The 16632-nt window shown below is 49.4% G+C and overlaps 1 long non-coding RNA gene across 1 annotated transcript; it reads right to left on the bottom strand.

Annotated features, from left to right (window-relative positions):
- On the bottom strand, positions 1-12761 carry Foxo6os (forkhead box O6, opposite strand). Its single transcript, NR_166471.1, has 2 exons — positions 12064-12761; positions 1-1811 (listed from the first exon to the last, which is right to left on the bottom strand). It is a non-coding gene; the product is annotated as a forkhead box O6, opposite strand (long non-coding RNA).
- Between the last annotated feature and the right edge of the window lie 3871 nt (positions 12762-16632).

Raw genomic sequence — 16632 nt, 5'->3', positions numbered from 1 at the left:
ACCACTCAAAAATATTTTATTCAACCTATTTAAAAGAATCTCATGTCAGCATTTGATCAGTATCTAAAAATCCTTAACGAGATTCTAAAAGAATAAATAAAATTTATTTGTTAAATAAAAATTTTAAAAGTTTTACTCATGTAACAACTCCAAATCTTGGGGGGTGGAAAGATGACTCAAGGTTAAATGCTCTCCATGCAAGCCCGAGGACTGGAGTTCAAATCCCTAGAGCCCATGTAAATGTCACAAGGGTGTGGCAGCCCACCGGCAAGCCCAGCATTCGGGAGACAGAGACAGGACGTCCTGGAGCAAGCCAGCCAGCTGCACTAGGTGAATATGTGAGCTCTCGGTTCAAGGGAGAGAGCCTGCCTCAGTGTGTAAGGTGGAGAGCCACTGAAGAGGGTACTCATTGTCAGTCTCTGGCCTTCATGTGCACACACACATGTAGATGCACTGACCATATATGCATGCACACATGTGTGGACACACATAAATGTGTGCCCCTGAATTAACATAATGCATTACATACTTACAACACACTCCACTGTAAATCAGCCATTGCTCTCAGCATGCATGGCCGCTCACTATAGAGGCCATGGGGATGGGTGCCCAGCTCTAGACAGCATCTCTGAAAGTGGAGAGTGCTGACTGGAGGTTGTGGCTGACATAGCACCACCTAGGAGGGAAGAACAGTCAGAGACTTGAGGGTTAGGGCTCTGGCTGTGAGAAGGTCTGGGTCTGTCTGGCTTCTATCATTAGCTTCCTTAGTTCACAACACACAGTTAGGAAAAAAAAATTTTTTTTGTGGTCACTCTGACCAAACACCTGAAAGAAACAATTGATTTATTTGGGCTTATGGTTTCAGAGGGGTCAGCCCTTCGAGGCAAGGAGGGTGTGGGTGTGGCAGAGTATACTTAGTTCCATCTGCTAGGTCCCAGCTAATGGTACTTGCAGCTTGCACCACCACCCAAAACAGCACCACCACCAGCTAGGGACTAAGCCCCTTATACATGAACCTTTCGGGAAGGACACCTCTTATATAAATGGAAACACTACATATGTGGCAAATCCTTGCCTCCTGGGTCCATTTCCTCATCTGGCAAGTGAGGGGTGTGCTGGGGACCCACTGCTGTTGTGTGTGTTCTTGCAAGCCTCTAAGGAAAGCCATGCTGTATGCTTTCTTGCTTGTTTCAGACTTGACACTCAACTCCAGCGATGTAGAGTCATGCAGCTTTTTGGCCATCATGGACACCAACATGTAAGCCCCAATGTTGCACCTTCCTTTCCACGGCTTCTTTGGTGAGGAGCGAGCCAAACACAGGCGGTAGAAGGTTCCAATGTGACTTTACAGGTGCTCTACTAGATGGAGATGTTTCTGTCCACCTAGGCATTTTGTCTGTCCCTCCAGGGCTGGCCCACCAGCAGGCTAGCTGTGATGCCAGGTCTCAGTCCTTCCCTGCACCTATTGGGAACCAGACACAGCACTGCCCGAGGCTCCTTGCCCTCATCCCTGTCCTCCCCACATCCTCAAACCCAGATGCTCACAGGCTTCCTTCTCATCCTAAGCAAAGCCACCTGTGTGACTGAACAGAACACAAGCCTTGACAGAATCTGTTTCCACAGGAAACCCAGGAGACAAATCCACCTCCTCTGGCATGGTGGCCACCAACAGGGTCTGTATCTTGCTCTATGCTCTGAGTGTATGGTCATTGCGGCTGAATCCTCAGACGACTCTTTTAGAACACACTCAGCCTTGCTCGGCTGCACTGAGCCCTTGTCAGGCTATTAGTGCATCCCAAACACGAAATGCCCTGAAAGAGAGAGAGCTTGGTGTCAGCAGCCACTTCTCTCCAGGAACATCCAGTGAGCCCGGACTGAGGGGAGTTTGTATTAGTCAGGGTTCTCTAGAGTCACAGAACTTATGGATAGTCTCTATATAGTAAAGGAATTTATTGATGACTTATAGTCTGCTGTCCAACTCCCAACAATGGTCAGTAGCAGCTGTGAATGGAAGTCCAAGGATCTAGCAGTTGCTCGAAGAGAGGGAGGGAGGGAGGGAGGGAGGGAGGGAGGGAGAGAGAGAGAGAGAGAGAGAGAGAGAGAGAGAGAGAGAGAGAGACTGAGACTTCCTTCTTCCAATGTCCTTATGTAGGTCTCCAGCAGAAGGTGTAGCCCAGATTAAAGGTGTGTACCACCACACCTTTAATCCCAGATGACCTTGAACTCAGAGATCTCCCTGTCTTAATCTTCTGGAATTCATTGCCACCATGCCTCAAAATTTCCATGCCAAGATCCAGGTCAGAAATTTCTATCGCCCAGCCTCCAGATTAGGGTCACTGGTGAGCCTGCCAATACTGGATTATAGTTCATTCCAGATATAGTTAAGTTGATAACCAGGAATAACCACTAGAGGAGTTGGTAGCGCCACCTTGGTGTGCCCATCACTAAGGCCAGTGATCTTTTAAAACAAGAGAGAAACCCATTGGGTAAGAATCTAGAGTGTTTTATGAGAATAGTTGAATTGACTGGGCCCTCTGGAAGATTCGGGACCACTGTTGGGCACACATTTCCACGATACAGTGAGTAGAAAGTACTAACGTTTCCTCAGGATCCTTTCTGTCCTGGGTGTCTTGTCGAATGAGGTCATCAGGTCTCATACAACCCTGACCAAAGTCTCAATGGTATCCCCTTTTCACAGATGATGAAACTGAGGCTCACAGATAGTTGCGGACTACCAGAGTCTTAGGAAGGTCTCCCACTGCCCTCGTCCCCATAGCCTTTTGAGGGCATGCAAGGGTCCCTGTTGACAAGAGTCTGGTTTCTGGCACCCTTCTCCTCTCTGTTCTTTTCCCATCTTGCTCCGCAATTACTCTCAGGGATGAGATGCCCCTACAGTTTCGCGATTGGGCACCAAATTTCTCATCTATACCCTTCCTGGAACTCCGTACTGCCTGCCCAGCTGGATGCCCCCCTAGGTACCCCCCCACCAGCCCTATGACAAACCTTGAATCTTCCCTTAGTGCTTCTACCAATTCTGGGACTGAAGTTTCCCCAAAATATCCCTTCCTGTCACCCCATGGCTAAACAGTGAAGCCTGCACACCCAGTTATCCTTGGCTCTCGCTTGGTCCCTAAGCAACCCCAGAGCTTGGAAAAACCTTGCTGTCACCCCCCAGTTCACAGATAAAGACATGCTGGAGGTTCCTGGTGCACAGTAGACAGCTGGCCAGGTCTAGCCTTTTCTATGCCTGTTGGTTTCTCTATTGTCTAAACTCATAAATTAAATCTGCTGTGATCAAGCTGAGCCTGGGTACACAGCTAGCTCTTCCCACCAGGGACAACTCTAGATGTCCAGCTGGCTCTGAGACGCCATTTGGCAAACTGATTCCCCAGGCTGGTTCCTCCTTGGTTCTGTGCAAGCCTGACCATGATACAGGCAGCCCTGAGCCTGCCTCTGCCCCCCATCCCCTGCCCTGACTGTACTTATTCAAGTAACAGCCTCGGGGATAACTGAGGGCAGAGTGTGAGATGTGGAAACAGGTGGTAGTGAACCAGTGGGAATGCTCCCATCTGCCAGGTATGTGGCCTGTCACTACAGAGCTCTGTTCTGTCACCGTGGTTGGTGTAAAGCCAGATCTGGACCCCACAGGAAGTAAGTATTCTAAGTGCCACCTTACAGTAAAACAAACAAACAAACAAACCCACAACAACAAAACAATAACAGCAACAAAACAAAATACCTGGGGTTCTGAGAGGCAAAACAACTTGCCCAAGGCTATAGCTCAAGCCAGGTTAGAAAGCAGGGCTGCTGGCCCCTTCGGGACTTTTGACTTTCAAGTCAAATGTCAAAGGTTTAGGACAAGTAGACGGTTTTTAAAACAGCTCGTCAAGGGCTAGGCAGTTGGATCAGTTAGTACAGTGCTTGCTGCACAAGAATGAAGTCCTGAGTTCAGATCTCCAGCACCCACATAAAAAGCAAATGTGCACCTGGGACACACATGCTTGGGAGGCAGAGACAGAAGGATGCCTGGGGCTTGCTAGACAGTCAGTCTAGCCAATCAGTAAGCTCTAAACTCAGTGAAAGACTCGGTTTTTTAAAAAATTAAAATAAACGGAAGAAATGACTGAGGAAGACACTTGCCAACTTCTGGCCTCCACCCTCCATATACATGTGCATACACACACACACACACACACACACACACACACACACCCCTTGTAAAATGTAAGCATCAACAAAAAATAAAAGACACGGGAAATGCCAAGCACAACCGTCACTCAAAACTTCAGATTTTGCAGACACCTGGTGAGACTTGCCCACAGGTCCCCCTCTCAGCTACATCCTCACCAGGGGATTTCCCCAGATCCCAGACTTGGAAAAGCAGCTGCTGCCAAGAGCCGCAGAGCGCTCGGTATCCTACAGGTGGCAGGTGATGCCTGAGGATGGAGAGCCAAGGCTCTGAGACTCCGCAGAGCTGAACAGAAAGGACAACAAAAAGGCAGAGGAGATTGTCAATAAGGACAGGCGGCAGCTCTCACCAGAGCACCCTGAGTCAGGAGCCAGGCCTTGAAATACAGCACTTTATAGAATGCACTGTCCCAGCCACAGGATGCCCTTCATTATCACAGCTACTATAAAATAGTTACCATCTTAATTATCGCTTCACTGGAAATGCATTGTTAGTAACAGCAAGAATATCAGATAACTTGCCCAAGATCACACTACTGATAAGTGTGTGGACTAAAGAAACAGGAAATCGCAGTACCCATTCAGGTATCTGAGGGGATGTCTAAGTTGCTTTTCTGTTTCTGGATGAAACATCTCACACCAAAAACAGTTAGAGGATGAAAAGGTTTCTTTGGCTTACACTGTCAGGTCCCAGTCACTCAGGTCCCATCACTGAGGGAATTCAGAGCAAGAACTCAACCAGAATCTTGAATCAGAAACCATAGAGAAATTCTGCTTAGTGGCTTGCTCCTGGTCATACCTAGCTAGTTTTCTTATGCAGCCCAGAACCACCTGCCCAGGGAATGGTGCTGCCCATAGTGGACTTGACCCTCCTACGTCAATGAACAATCAAGACAATTTCCTACAGACATGCCCACTAATTTCATATGAGCAATCTCTCACCTGAGACTCCTTTCTCAATAACTCTAGGTTGTGTCAATTTGACAAAGTAATAGGACATGGACTTCTAAGATCATGGCCTGAGGGTGGTCACAGGGCACAGATGAATGGAGGTGGCCCTGGATGCTGTGATGTCTGAAGTTTAATATGTTCTCAAAGACTGGGAATAGGCACACACATCCTTTTAGTGACAGTGGTGGTGGGTACTGAGACCTATAGAATTTTGGTAACATATTTGAAGTTGAATAGCCAGAGAGGGGTAGCATAGTATTCACCTCAAATCTGCCTGCCTGAGGCCTTTATTCTCTGCACCATTCCACACTGTGGTTGCTCAAGGTGTACACTCCTTCTTCTGGGTCCCTTCTATAAGCTGTAGCTTGAGTCCATTGGGAGATGCGTGTTTCCCTCTCTTCATCTACATCTTCCCTGTTTACACTGTTCTGCATTGTCTTGAGAGAGAAACTACAAAGACAATGGCCATGTTCAGCAGGAGCCCACAGGCTAATAGATGGGTGTGAGAATGGAGAATTACAGCAGAGAACCTGAAAACAACAAAAAATGTGCCCAAGGACCAAAGGAGGAGCTGCTGGTGCACTGTAGTGCTTAATTTTGTAGACTTAACTAGGCCCAGGATGCACAGATTAAATGTTATTTCTGGGTATCTGAGAGGTGTTTCCAGAGGGGATCAGCCTTTGAATTAGAGAACTTGATGGAGGTTGGACTCCGTATTGTGTATGGGCACTATCTGAGCTGAACCTGCCTGCCTGCTGGAAATGGCATGTTGACCATCTTTCTGTCCTTGCACTAAGATTTTTTCATGGCTGTCTCTCCTGGTTCTTTAATCTCCAGGCTTTAGAACCATGCCACTGACACCCTACATCTCCAGTTTGAAAAGGGAAGATTGTGGGGTTTCTCAGACTCAACAATTACACAAGTCAGTTGTTCACTATGATCTGTCTGTCTGTCTACTTATCTATCTATCTATCTATCTATCTATCTATCTATCTATATCTAAATTTATTTTCTATCTGTCTAGTTTCTAGCTTGAAAGGGAAGCTTATAGGACTGCCAGCTTGCATACTTACAAGCCACTTGCTATGTGTTACCTATTGTCTATCTATTTTTCTATCTAGCTGTCCATCCATCTATCTATATCTATCTTATATCTTCAATCTATATCTATCTTCTGTCTACGTATATTAATCTTCTATTTATATCTATTTTGGAGACTTTAACCAGAAATAATCCTAGAGGTTGGACCTAGGGCCTCACACACAGAACTACAGCTCCAGGCTTTCAATCTCTCTCTTCTCTCTATGTCTTCTTATCTTTCATCTATCTATATTAATCATCTGTTGCCTGCCTCTTATCCGTTTTCTCTCTCTACCTACCTATCTTTTGTCTGTCTCCATCTATCATCCTTTGTCTGTCTCTTATTGGTTCCATTTTGATGATGGACTCTGATGAATGCAGTGTCCAAAGGGATCAGTCCCAGCAAAGCTTCACGGAGGAGGTGACAGCTACACTGACTTCCAAGGTGGGAAGCCCTTGTCAGCATGAGAGAGATGCCTTGCCAGTGTCTTCACTCCACAAGTGACTTGCTTCCTGCATCTGGGCTTCTTTCCCTCATTCATCATTCTTGCCACATTTACTTCCTAAAAAGGATTTGGGGTAGACTCTAACTTTTAGAAAATGACATATACAATAACAATAGGCCCATTCAGTGGGGGATGGGGGAAGGTCTTTCTAACAAAATGAGAAAAGGGAATGAGCCATAAGCTTAAACTGAGAGTGGCTACTACAGGCAAAAACAAGATTTAGCTCTGTGCTTCCCGGCAGGCAGGCAGCAAGGTAACACTTGTATCCACTGTACCGTGATGAGAGCCTAGACCACCGGTGTGCCATGATCACCCACCACTCTATGGTGATCTTTTACATGTGTTTCTGGCATTCTTGTATATTTGTTTAGTGCTGTCATTTGGACCTTGAGTCCCACATGAGGACAGGTTGGTTCCCAGCCTGCAATACTATGGACATATATATGTATAGAATCTTTAAGAGGCTAGGTCATCTGAGGGTCATGTTCTTTTTTGTTTGTTTTTGTTTTTCGAGACAGGGTTTCTCTGTATAGCTCTGGCTGTCCTGGAACTCACTTTGTAGACCAGGCTGGCCTCGAACTCAGAAATCTGCCTGCCTCTGTCTCCTGAGTGCTGGGATTAAAGGTGTGCGCCACCACGCCCGTCTTCATGTTCTTTTTATATGTGTGTGTACATGTATGGTATATGTTTGTGTGTGAAGTTATATATGTGTAGGGCGTGCATGTGTTTAGGTCAGAGGATAATGTTGGGCATCACCTTTAGGAATGGTGTCCCCTTCCTTTGAGACAGGGTCTCTCATTAGCTAGTGACCCCAGGGATCCTTCCTTCTATCTCCACCCCCTCAGCATTGGGATGATAAGTGCATGCCACCATGCTTGGCACCTTTATGTGGTTGCTGGAAGTCAAACTGTATAAGGTCTTTGCACTTCTAAGGCCAAACTCAGGTCTTTGCACATTACTGAGGAGCTATCCCCTAGTCCCTGGTTCTTAGCAGCTGGTAGGACTGCTTTAGGTCTTTAGTTCCTTTCTTTACTTCCAGCTGTGCTAAGAAGTCTTCTCTGACACATCCTTCCTGCCAGATATGCTGCCTTGTCATGGGCCCATGGGCAATGCATGCAGTGAGTTCAGATGGAAACCTCTGAAACCAAGGGCTAAGATACCTTTCTTCTTCATATGTTGATTAGCTCAGGTATATTGTCATAATAATGGAAAGCTGGCAAACACAGCCAGTTAGAGTGCAGAACTGACCTTGTATGACATCTTATTTATATGATAATGTTAGAAGAAAATCCAAGAGTTTTGTGCCACTACTCTGTGCCACTCCTTGACAACTGTCCCCCTTTTGTGACATACTGGGAGGATGAACAGGTGCTGAGGAGTGCAGCCAAACACGGTCAGTTATTCCAGAGTCCCACAGCTACTGGCACAGCCTACTTGCCTGGGGAGAGATGTCCCAGAACAAAGCACCAGGTTGGATAATCAACTTGCCAAGATGCTAACTAAACACCTTCAGATGTACCAGGTAGAAGGCCACATGTTATCAGCCTTCAAGAAATGTCCTTGTTATTATATTTTCTTTTATCCTACTTACAACAGCTCCATGAAGAAGGTGTTGTCAATGCTGGCTGCTTGCTAAGGAAAGTGACATGCCGGTGACATTTAATTGGAGTCAAGATCATACCCAAGGATCACTGGGCTAAATTCCTGTGCTCTCTCCATATTGTGGGGTAGAGGATGGGGGTAGAAACCATGGCTGAGGACAAGCAAGCAGAATGGAGCCAAGCTTAGGGTAGGTGTGTATGGGGTAAGGTCCTTTTGCTAGATGAGGTCCCTTTGAATGGTAGTTGAAGAGAAAACTTTGATGCACATGTGACCCAGGACCATGAAGCTGATGGTGTATTCATTTTGGATGGATAGATGCAAACTATACTCAGTACAAGAAGAGCAGTATACAAGAGTCTGACAGGCAGGTGGGGATGGGCCCAGGTCTCAGGATCCCAGGCAAGGTCAAGCCCACTGGAGGACCACCACTTGGCACTCGGATTGACAGAGGCTTGAAAGAGGGGGACAGGAGCATTGGTGTGGGACATGTTCATGGCTTGGCTTCAGTAGGTCTATCCCAAGTATTACATTGCAACGACTAAAAAGTGAGGTTAAGCAAGCATGTGGTTTCAGATAGAGCTCAGGGTAGAAACTGGCAAGCCCTGTCTCAGACATTGTCTGTGCAGGCTATGCCACCCGTGCTTGGCATCATCTATCTGCATAGGCAGTGGCCAGATTAAAAAAAATCAGCTGCCGTGGGAGGGGGAAGCATAGACTTTACAGTGGGAATACCCTGGCTTAGAGCCTGGCTCTGTGACCTGAGGAACACTATTCTGTCTCTGAGCTCCTGCGATCCCCTTTAAAACACTGTCAGACTCTCACGTTCAGTTAAGGATCAAGTGAGAGGCGCGCCTGTCCTCAGTAAATGTTAGTATCTTTGTCATTGTCGGAGTCAATGAGGACGAATGCAGCGAGATATAAAAATAACGTATCAAGAGTTCTGGTAACTAGTCTAAACACTAGGCATTGGTGTGCTTTGTGCCTTGTGAGGCCTTCATTCCCCTGGGTTAACCACTGCCCATATCACCATGTGCTGAGGATTTCAATGTAGGAGTTGGGCAGGGGACTGAGATGTTCAGGTCCTCAGATGGTGCCTCGTTTCCCCATCCACAGACTGGCAATAGTGGCCACTAGTGTGGATCATGACTTTCAGGACCTGCAGTTCATGGCTGCACAGAGAGGGCCTCCTCCTCCCTCCTCCTTCTAGCCACTTCCACTAAGCTGCTTGTTCTCACTACCAGAAGCCTTGGCTTGGGTTCTAAGATGCCTCTTACCATAAGGTCCTGAGGCCCACAGTTAGCCCAGGAGGTAGGATGGCTTTTTACATGCCTTTGGGAACACAAGGCAAGACTGAGAAGCTATTAGCCACAAAAACCACTGTTTCACAAAATTCACACAGCTGCATATGAGCTACTTTAATTCCACCCAGTTTGGGGCTAGCTGTTTGAATCTCCACCTTGAAAATGGGATAAGTGAAGTCTCAGGTCACAAAGGAGATGCCTGCTAAGACTCATTGCTGCTGTCTCTTTCCATAGATGCCTAGCATCTAGTGATGAGGCAGTAGCCAGCTTGGCTTCAGGGGGCTGCTCAGAGACAGAGGCTCATTGACTTAGGAAAGTCTGCTAGGATCATAGTTCAGAGGGCCTAGGGGCCTGGCCAGAGAGGCACAGCAGAAAGAAGCAGCCTTCTAGAACTCTCATACTGTTTAATGAGATGGTTATGACTGGCTCTTGAGAATCCAAACAACATCATATTTGCAAAGTGGTCTCAGAGCTTTGTACCCACCTACCTTTGAGATGACCAGCTTACCTGCCCCTATCACACACACACACACACACACACACACACACACACACACACACACACACTAGAGACAAATGACTCAGCCTAGAACACTTGGCTCCAAAGTACTGTTGCATCAGAGAGACAATAATAGACTTGGGGTCGGAGGAGGGGTCACAAGGAAGGGCAATAAAGCTGTGGGACACATCGGTCTGTATTTTATTATCCCTACACCGTGTTTTGCTTGCCACCACTGTGGGAGGCTGGTAAGACATGGACCTCAGATGCTCAGTCAAGCAACTTAGTGAGAAAGGTAAAATTGGAATGTAAACCTTCCTGTCTGTGCATCCCACACAGTTTCTGTGACCACTCTGCTTCTGGGTTCATTTGCACCCCTTAAAATGTAAACCCTCCTGGAGCCTTACCATGTGATATTCACTTGGGAATAAAACATGGGCTAATATAATTAATTAAGAATGGGACATAGTAGAACAGCAGGAGCCCCACAATCTTTATAGGAAGATGAGACATAGAGACAGACAACAGGAGACAGCCCCAAGAAGACAGACCTGGAGGGTCACCATGTTAGTGAACAGGTGGAAAGAGACCAGAATGCTGTGTCCTCAAGATAAGGCCATAGAATACTGCCATTGCCACCAGAGCCTTCAGAAGCTACACAGCCCTATCACCACCTTAACCTTGGGACCTCCAGCTTCCATTTTGAGAGACAACAGGTCTGCTTTGTTATGGTGGCCCTAGCAAATGAGTGTGCTTCCTCACGTGGTGCAGAAGGAGGCGTGACTCCCAGGGCTGAGCTTTAGGAGACAAAACACTGAGCAATAGGCTCTGCACTTGGCTTGCTTTCTTGCTTGCTTTCTATCTTTCTTTCTTTTTCTTTTTTTTTTTTTTGGTTTTTCGAGACAGGGTTTCTCTGTGTAGCCCTGGCTGTCCTGGAACTCACTCTGTAGACCAGGCTGGCCTCAAACTCAGAAATCCGCCTGCCTCTGCTTCCCAAGTGCTGGGATTAAAGGCGTGCGCCACCACTGCTCACCATGCACTTGGCTTTTATTTTATTTTATTTTATTTTATTTTATTTTATTTTTGAGATTGTGACTCATATAGTCACGCTGCCTCAAATCCTCTGTGTAGTTGGAATAGTCTTGAACTCTGATCCTCCTGCTTCTACCTGCCTTGTGCTGAGATTACAGGTGTGCACCACCACGTGTTGTTCATAAAGTGCTACAGACGAAGCCTAGGGTTATGTGCCTCCTATATAAGCACTTTACCAACTATGCTACATCTCTACATTCTGGTTGGACGTCTTGATCATACCCCAGTTAAAGATAGCTATTCTTATTGCACAATAAGGAAACAGAGGCTCAGGGAAAAGAAAGTGATTTCCCTTCTCTCAACTCATTTCCCATACAAGAAGCATACCCTATGCACCACAAGAAACCAACCCAAGGCTTGGGAGATGGCTAAGTGACTTAAAGTGTGAGGATCTGAGTTCAAATCCCCAGAACCCAAGTGGCGTGTGTCTGTAATCCCAATGCTCCTAGACAAGATGGGAGGAGGAGATAGGAGAATCCCTGGGAGCTCATAAGCTGAGTAGTCTGGCATACTCATCTATGAGTGACCGAAAGAAGACTATGCCTCAAGATGGAAGGCAAGCGCTGACACCAGACATTTGTCTTCAGACCTCCATACACATGCATGCATAGCCTTTACATGCCCTGCTCACATGCACACACACACACACACACACACACACACACACACACACACACACAGAGAGAGAGAGAGAGAGAGAGAGAGAGAGAGAGAGAGAGAGAGAGAGAGAGAGAGAGAGAGAGAAAGCAGACCCTGACTACAGTTTGAGTCTCAGGGAGACAGTCGTCTCACTTTCCTTCTCTGAGTTTCTTTTCCCTCATTCAGAAAGAAGAAATAAACATACCTGCCTCTCCGGTCCTTGTAAGAATAGTGTGAGCTCATGCTTTCATTTGCCCCGCACTTCTTCTCATTGTCAGCCTCTCCTCGAGGCCCCGAGGACAGAGCTGTGAATAGATTGGGCCAAGTCCTTGCCCACAAGGAGTTAGATTCTCAGTCAGGAGTTCCGCAGAGGCTGGCACTCAGTGAGGGCTGAGTGAAACTGAGGGCACAAGAAGGCAGGATGGAAAGGGATCGCATGTTCCGGTAAGAAGGATTCACTCTGGCATTGATTCTCTACCTCTGTTGATGGGTGGACAGTTTTCTGGCCAAAGGAGAACATCAGGTTCTTTGGGCCAGGTCCTTGTGTTCTCGGGAACTCTCCGTAGCTACTTGATCTGCTTTCCTGACACAAGGAACCCTGTGCCCAGGGAATAGATTGTGGAAGCAATTGAAGTGGCCTTAGATTTTCTAAAGGGGCCCTCCATGCTACTGGGTCCCTTTAGCCTTGCCTCTTCAGCTCAGCCCCACCCACTTCCGGGCACTGTCCCAGCCTGGGCCAGGCATGAGCCTACCCTGGAGGTTCTCCCAGCTGTCCTGATGTCCCCTCTGCCTTCTATAGACACGCCTCCTTCCAACCTGGAGGCCTACTCTGGACACCAGTCCCTCCCCCTGCTTCCATAGGTGTCCCCAGACATCACCCCTGTGCTATTCTTTTCCCCCTGCCACTGGGGCATCAAATGTCAAACAGGCTCTGCTGGGCATCAGGAGGGTGGTTTCTTTCATTTTATTTGTTTGTTTGTTTTGTTTGATAACTGTGGCTTGCGGGGGGTGGGGGGGGGTGTTCTCTTGAGACTCCTAGGAGGGCCAGATGGGTTTTGCCATGGTCTAGCTCTGTCCAAGTAAAACCTATTCGTCTTTAAGCCCATAGTGGGGAGGTGGACTCTCTGCTTTCACAGGGTGAGAAAGATGAAGATCAGGATTCCCTGGCAGGGTGGGTGCAGGTGACAGCAGCCAACCCCAAGTACTGACTGCCTTCCGGGTGGGCTTTGAAAGAGGAGTCCTGGAGCACAGAGCCACTACACACATCAGGACTCAGAGAAGCCACCCTCTTGTCCTCACTTGCCCCTGAGTGAGCCGGGGAAGCTGGCACCGAGCAGCGGGACACAAACTCTGGAGGGCCTTGACAGCTCAGCAGCGGTGGCAGGGGCTATTCTGAGAGCTGGGAGGGGCTGAGACAGGAGAGGAAGCAGTTCTTGAGTCAGGATGGGGGTGATCACTGAGGTGGCTGCATTGGGACACTGTGTGGGATATGCATGGTCTGGGAACTACTGGGGAGGCTGCTGGCACTGCTTGATGGTTACAAGTGTTAAAGAGTTGTATGGGCAAGCACACGGTGCAAGTGATCAAGTGTGTGTGCATCAAAGTGCACGTGTACGTCCTTGCTGAAGAAGGTGTGAAAGCAAGCATGCCTGTGTGGGGGAGGAGGAGACAGAGGAAGGTAAGCAAATAGGAGCTTGTTAGGGAGCTGAATGGGTGTGGGAGTGGGTCGCAGTGAAAGGACACTGAGCTGGAGAGCTTGCATGGGGGAGGGGAGGGAGGAGCCAATGGTTAAGAAAACCAGAGGAAGATAAGGATTATGTAACTAGACTTTGAATATAGGGCATTGGGTAAGCGAGCCAGTGAATGTGAGTGGAGGTGTGTGCTCATCATATGAGCCGTGGAGACTATGTGAGCCGGGGAAAATACACATGAGCAACAAGAATCGTTTCTGGACTGATTCTGAGCCTGGTACTATTGTTCAGAGTCTTATTTCATACTTCAGGCGTCCTGGGAAGGCAGCATCATGGTGATACATGACGGCAGGGTAGAAAACAGGGGCTCCGAGCAGCGAAATGACTTGCCATACTCCTTTGGATCACGGTCAGATTGCCTCCTGATGAGTGTGTGTAAGCAGGGAGTGAACAAGCCTGTGAGTGAACAAGAAAGTCAGTGTGCCCTAGTGAGTGTGTTAGGGAGCTGACCGTGCCAGACATAGGCCCCAGAGGACAGGACAGACAGCAGCTGTGGCCACTAGGCAGGCAGGGGCAGAGCAGATCCTGAGTCAGCCTCTGGGCATTTCTGCCAACCTGGCTTCCCAACCCTGCAGTGACAGCCTGTGCCAGAACCCCCAGCTAAGTTTCATCCAGCCATGGTGTGGTCCCCAGCAAGCTCTCATGTCACACTAAGAGCCAGGCCTGATCTCAAGGATGGCAAGAAGCTAGCCTCCAAGGAACTCAAGAAGTAGAGCCAGTGTTGACTCCCCAGGCAAGAAGGGCATCTATGAACTGTGGGAAGGGGCCAGCAGTGATTTCAGCCCTGGATGGTTCTAAACAGAACCACCTGGAGCATGTGTATATGTAAGGGGGTAGCACATAGTTCCCATACCCACCCCTGCCTTTGGGACGTGACTCAGGCTGATGTTAATCATCTGCAAAATGGGCTTGCTCCATCCCCCATCCCCTGGGAGAGCTCCAGCCTGTCAATCAAAGCCCTACCTGCTTTCACTTACTTCTATCCTCTCCCTGGGCTTCAATCTGAGGAAAGGAAGTTTTTAAAGAGGAGGCTGTTTCCCTTAGTGAGAATACAGCTCTTCTACTGCCCAGAGAACTCCACCTCCCTAGTCCCTTTAGGAAGCAGGTACTGGCCAGGAGGAGGTTAAGACTTGGAAACTCTAGTGTTGGACATGTTAATTTTGGTAGGTTGCTTCCCCCACTCTGGACCTCAGTTTCCTGATCAGCAAAACAGGAGACTGTGCCAAAGGGACATGAAGGTTTGCTGGCAGGGCAGCAAGCATCTGGGCAAGCAGGGAATAGTCAGGCATGTGAGGGGGTTTGAGTTAGAAGAAGTGCCAGGGTTAGACTGATGTTTAAGCTGAGTTTTGGTGGAGGCCTCACAGCTGGGAATGTTTGTAGGCATACGGCATAGCCTGAGCATAGGCTGGCAGATGGAGTGGTGACTGGAGACTTAGCCTCCCGGACCCTTTGGGATGAGGTAATGGACTGCATAACCTCTTAGGAGCTGCTCCCTTTGAGGTCACGTGACGATGGGATTAACATCTGAGTCCTCTACTAGTCTATACAGTAGGGACCTCATTTGTCTCCATTTGCTGCTCTTACCATAGAGCCCTGAAAGAAGACAGGAACAATGAAAATGTTCAATATATACCCATTAAACGAGTGAGTTCCTCCCCAACCGTTCTTAACTTTGGGGGTGAGCACTTGTTTCAACAGCCCCTTTGGGAACCTTCCACAGCCTGGAAGACAGTGGTACCTAAAGTGAGGTCCCTAGTGCCTGTCAGCTTGCTAGAAATGTGAAGTCTCGGCCCCAGCACAGACCTGCCGCCAGACACTCGACGGTCGGGGTTCAGGCATCTGTTTTAATCCTCTGTAGGATAAAACCTACCACACACTGAACTTTGAGAACCAATGCTCTAAAATTGTGCTTGCAAGCACAGTAAAAGCCCAGGAAGCCCCATTTGCACAGAGAACAGGTAGGGTTGTGGTATAACGCCTGGCCTACAATCCAGGAATTATCAAACCATTTCTTTTCCCTAGACTGGTCCATGGCACAAAGAGACGAGAGTTAGATCAACCCTTAGTCTGGCTGTTGGAAGGAAGACTTGGAAACGTCAAGGGTCCAGAAGAGGAGGGCGGGGCATTTCTGGGGATGGTAGAAGCGGGGAGGGACCAGTGTTCCGAGCCCCGCCCCATTTCTGTTGCCCCGGGAAACCCCGGGTTGTAACAATAACCTGCTGACGCGCTCCTGGGAGGAATCCTTTGAAGGTTGTGGGCGGGGCAGCCCCGCTGTGCACCAATGGAAGCACTCGGGATCCGCCCCTACGTTGCCCTCCCCGAGCCCGGCAGGGGGCGGGGCCGCGCCAGACGTTTCTCGCCTGCTCCCTAGGGGGCGCTGTGGCGTGCGGGGCTTCGGCGGGGTCGCCCTTAGCGGGAGCTCCACGCCCCCCACAGTCAGCAGGCGGGGCACCCAGTAAGCAAGGATTCCGCGGCCCTGGGCGAGCACGCCCCGCCTCCTTTTGCTCCGGGTCCGCCCCGTCCCCGTCCCCCGCCCATCCCGAGGTGCAGCCGGCGCTGAGCGCGGCAGGCGCGGGAGCTGGCGCTGGAGCCGGAGCGGCGGCGGCATTCACGGGGCGGCGGCGGCGCGGGCTCTGGCACGGGCTCGGGCTCCGGCATGGTGCAAGCCAGCCTCGTCCCGGGAGAGCGGGGCCCGCGCGCGGGACCGGCGCCCGCGGAGCGGCGGCAGCGGCGGTGGCGGTGGTGGCTGCGGGCACAGACAGGCGGCAGGTGCTAGAAGCTGGGCTGGGCGAGGTGTGTGCCCGCTGGGCTCCCGGGCCGCCGCCCCCTCACTGCCTGGGTCTTTGCCTCCCTCCGTGCTCGCCAGTTTGTCCAGCCTCCTGCCTCCGCTCCCCGGCCCATGGCGCCCCGCGGTTGAGCCGGCGCCGCCAGGGACCCCTCCCGCGGGCCTCCCCGGGGCGCGCAGATCCCAGAGCCGCGCGCCCACCCTCCGCGGAGCCTCCCTCCCTGCCTCGCCCGAGCCG

This window comes from Mus musculus, chromosome 4 (genome assembly GCF_000001635.26).
Source record: "Mus musculus strain C57BL/6J chromosome 4, GRCm38.p6 C57BL/6J".
Lineage (NCBI taxonomy): Eukaryota > Metazoa > Chordata > Mammalia > Rodentia > Muridae > Mus > Mus musculus.
The sequence above is the reverse complement of the archived record's forward strand: the minus strand, read 5'-3'. Positions and strand labels throughout refer to the sequence as shown.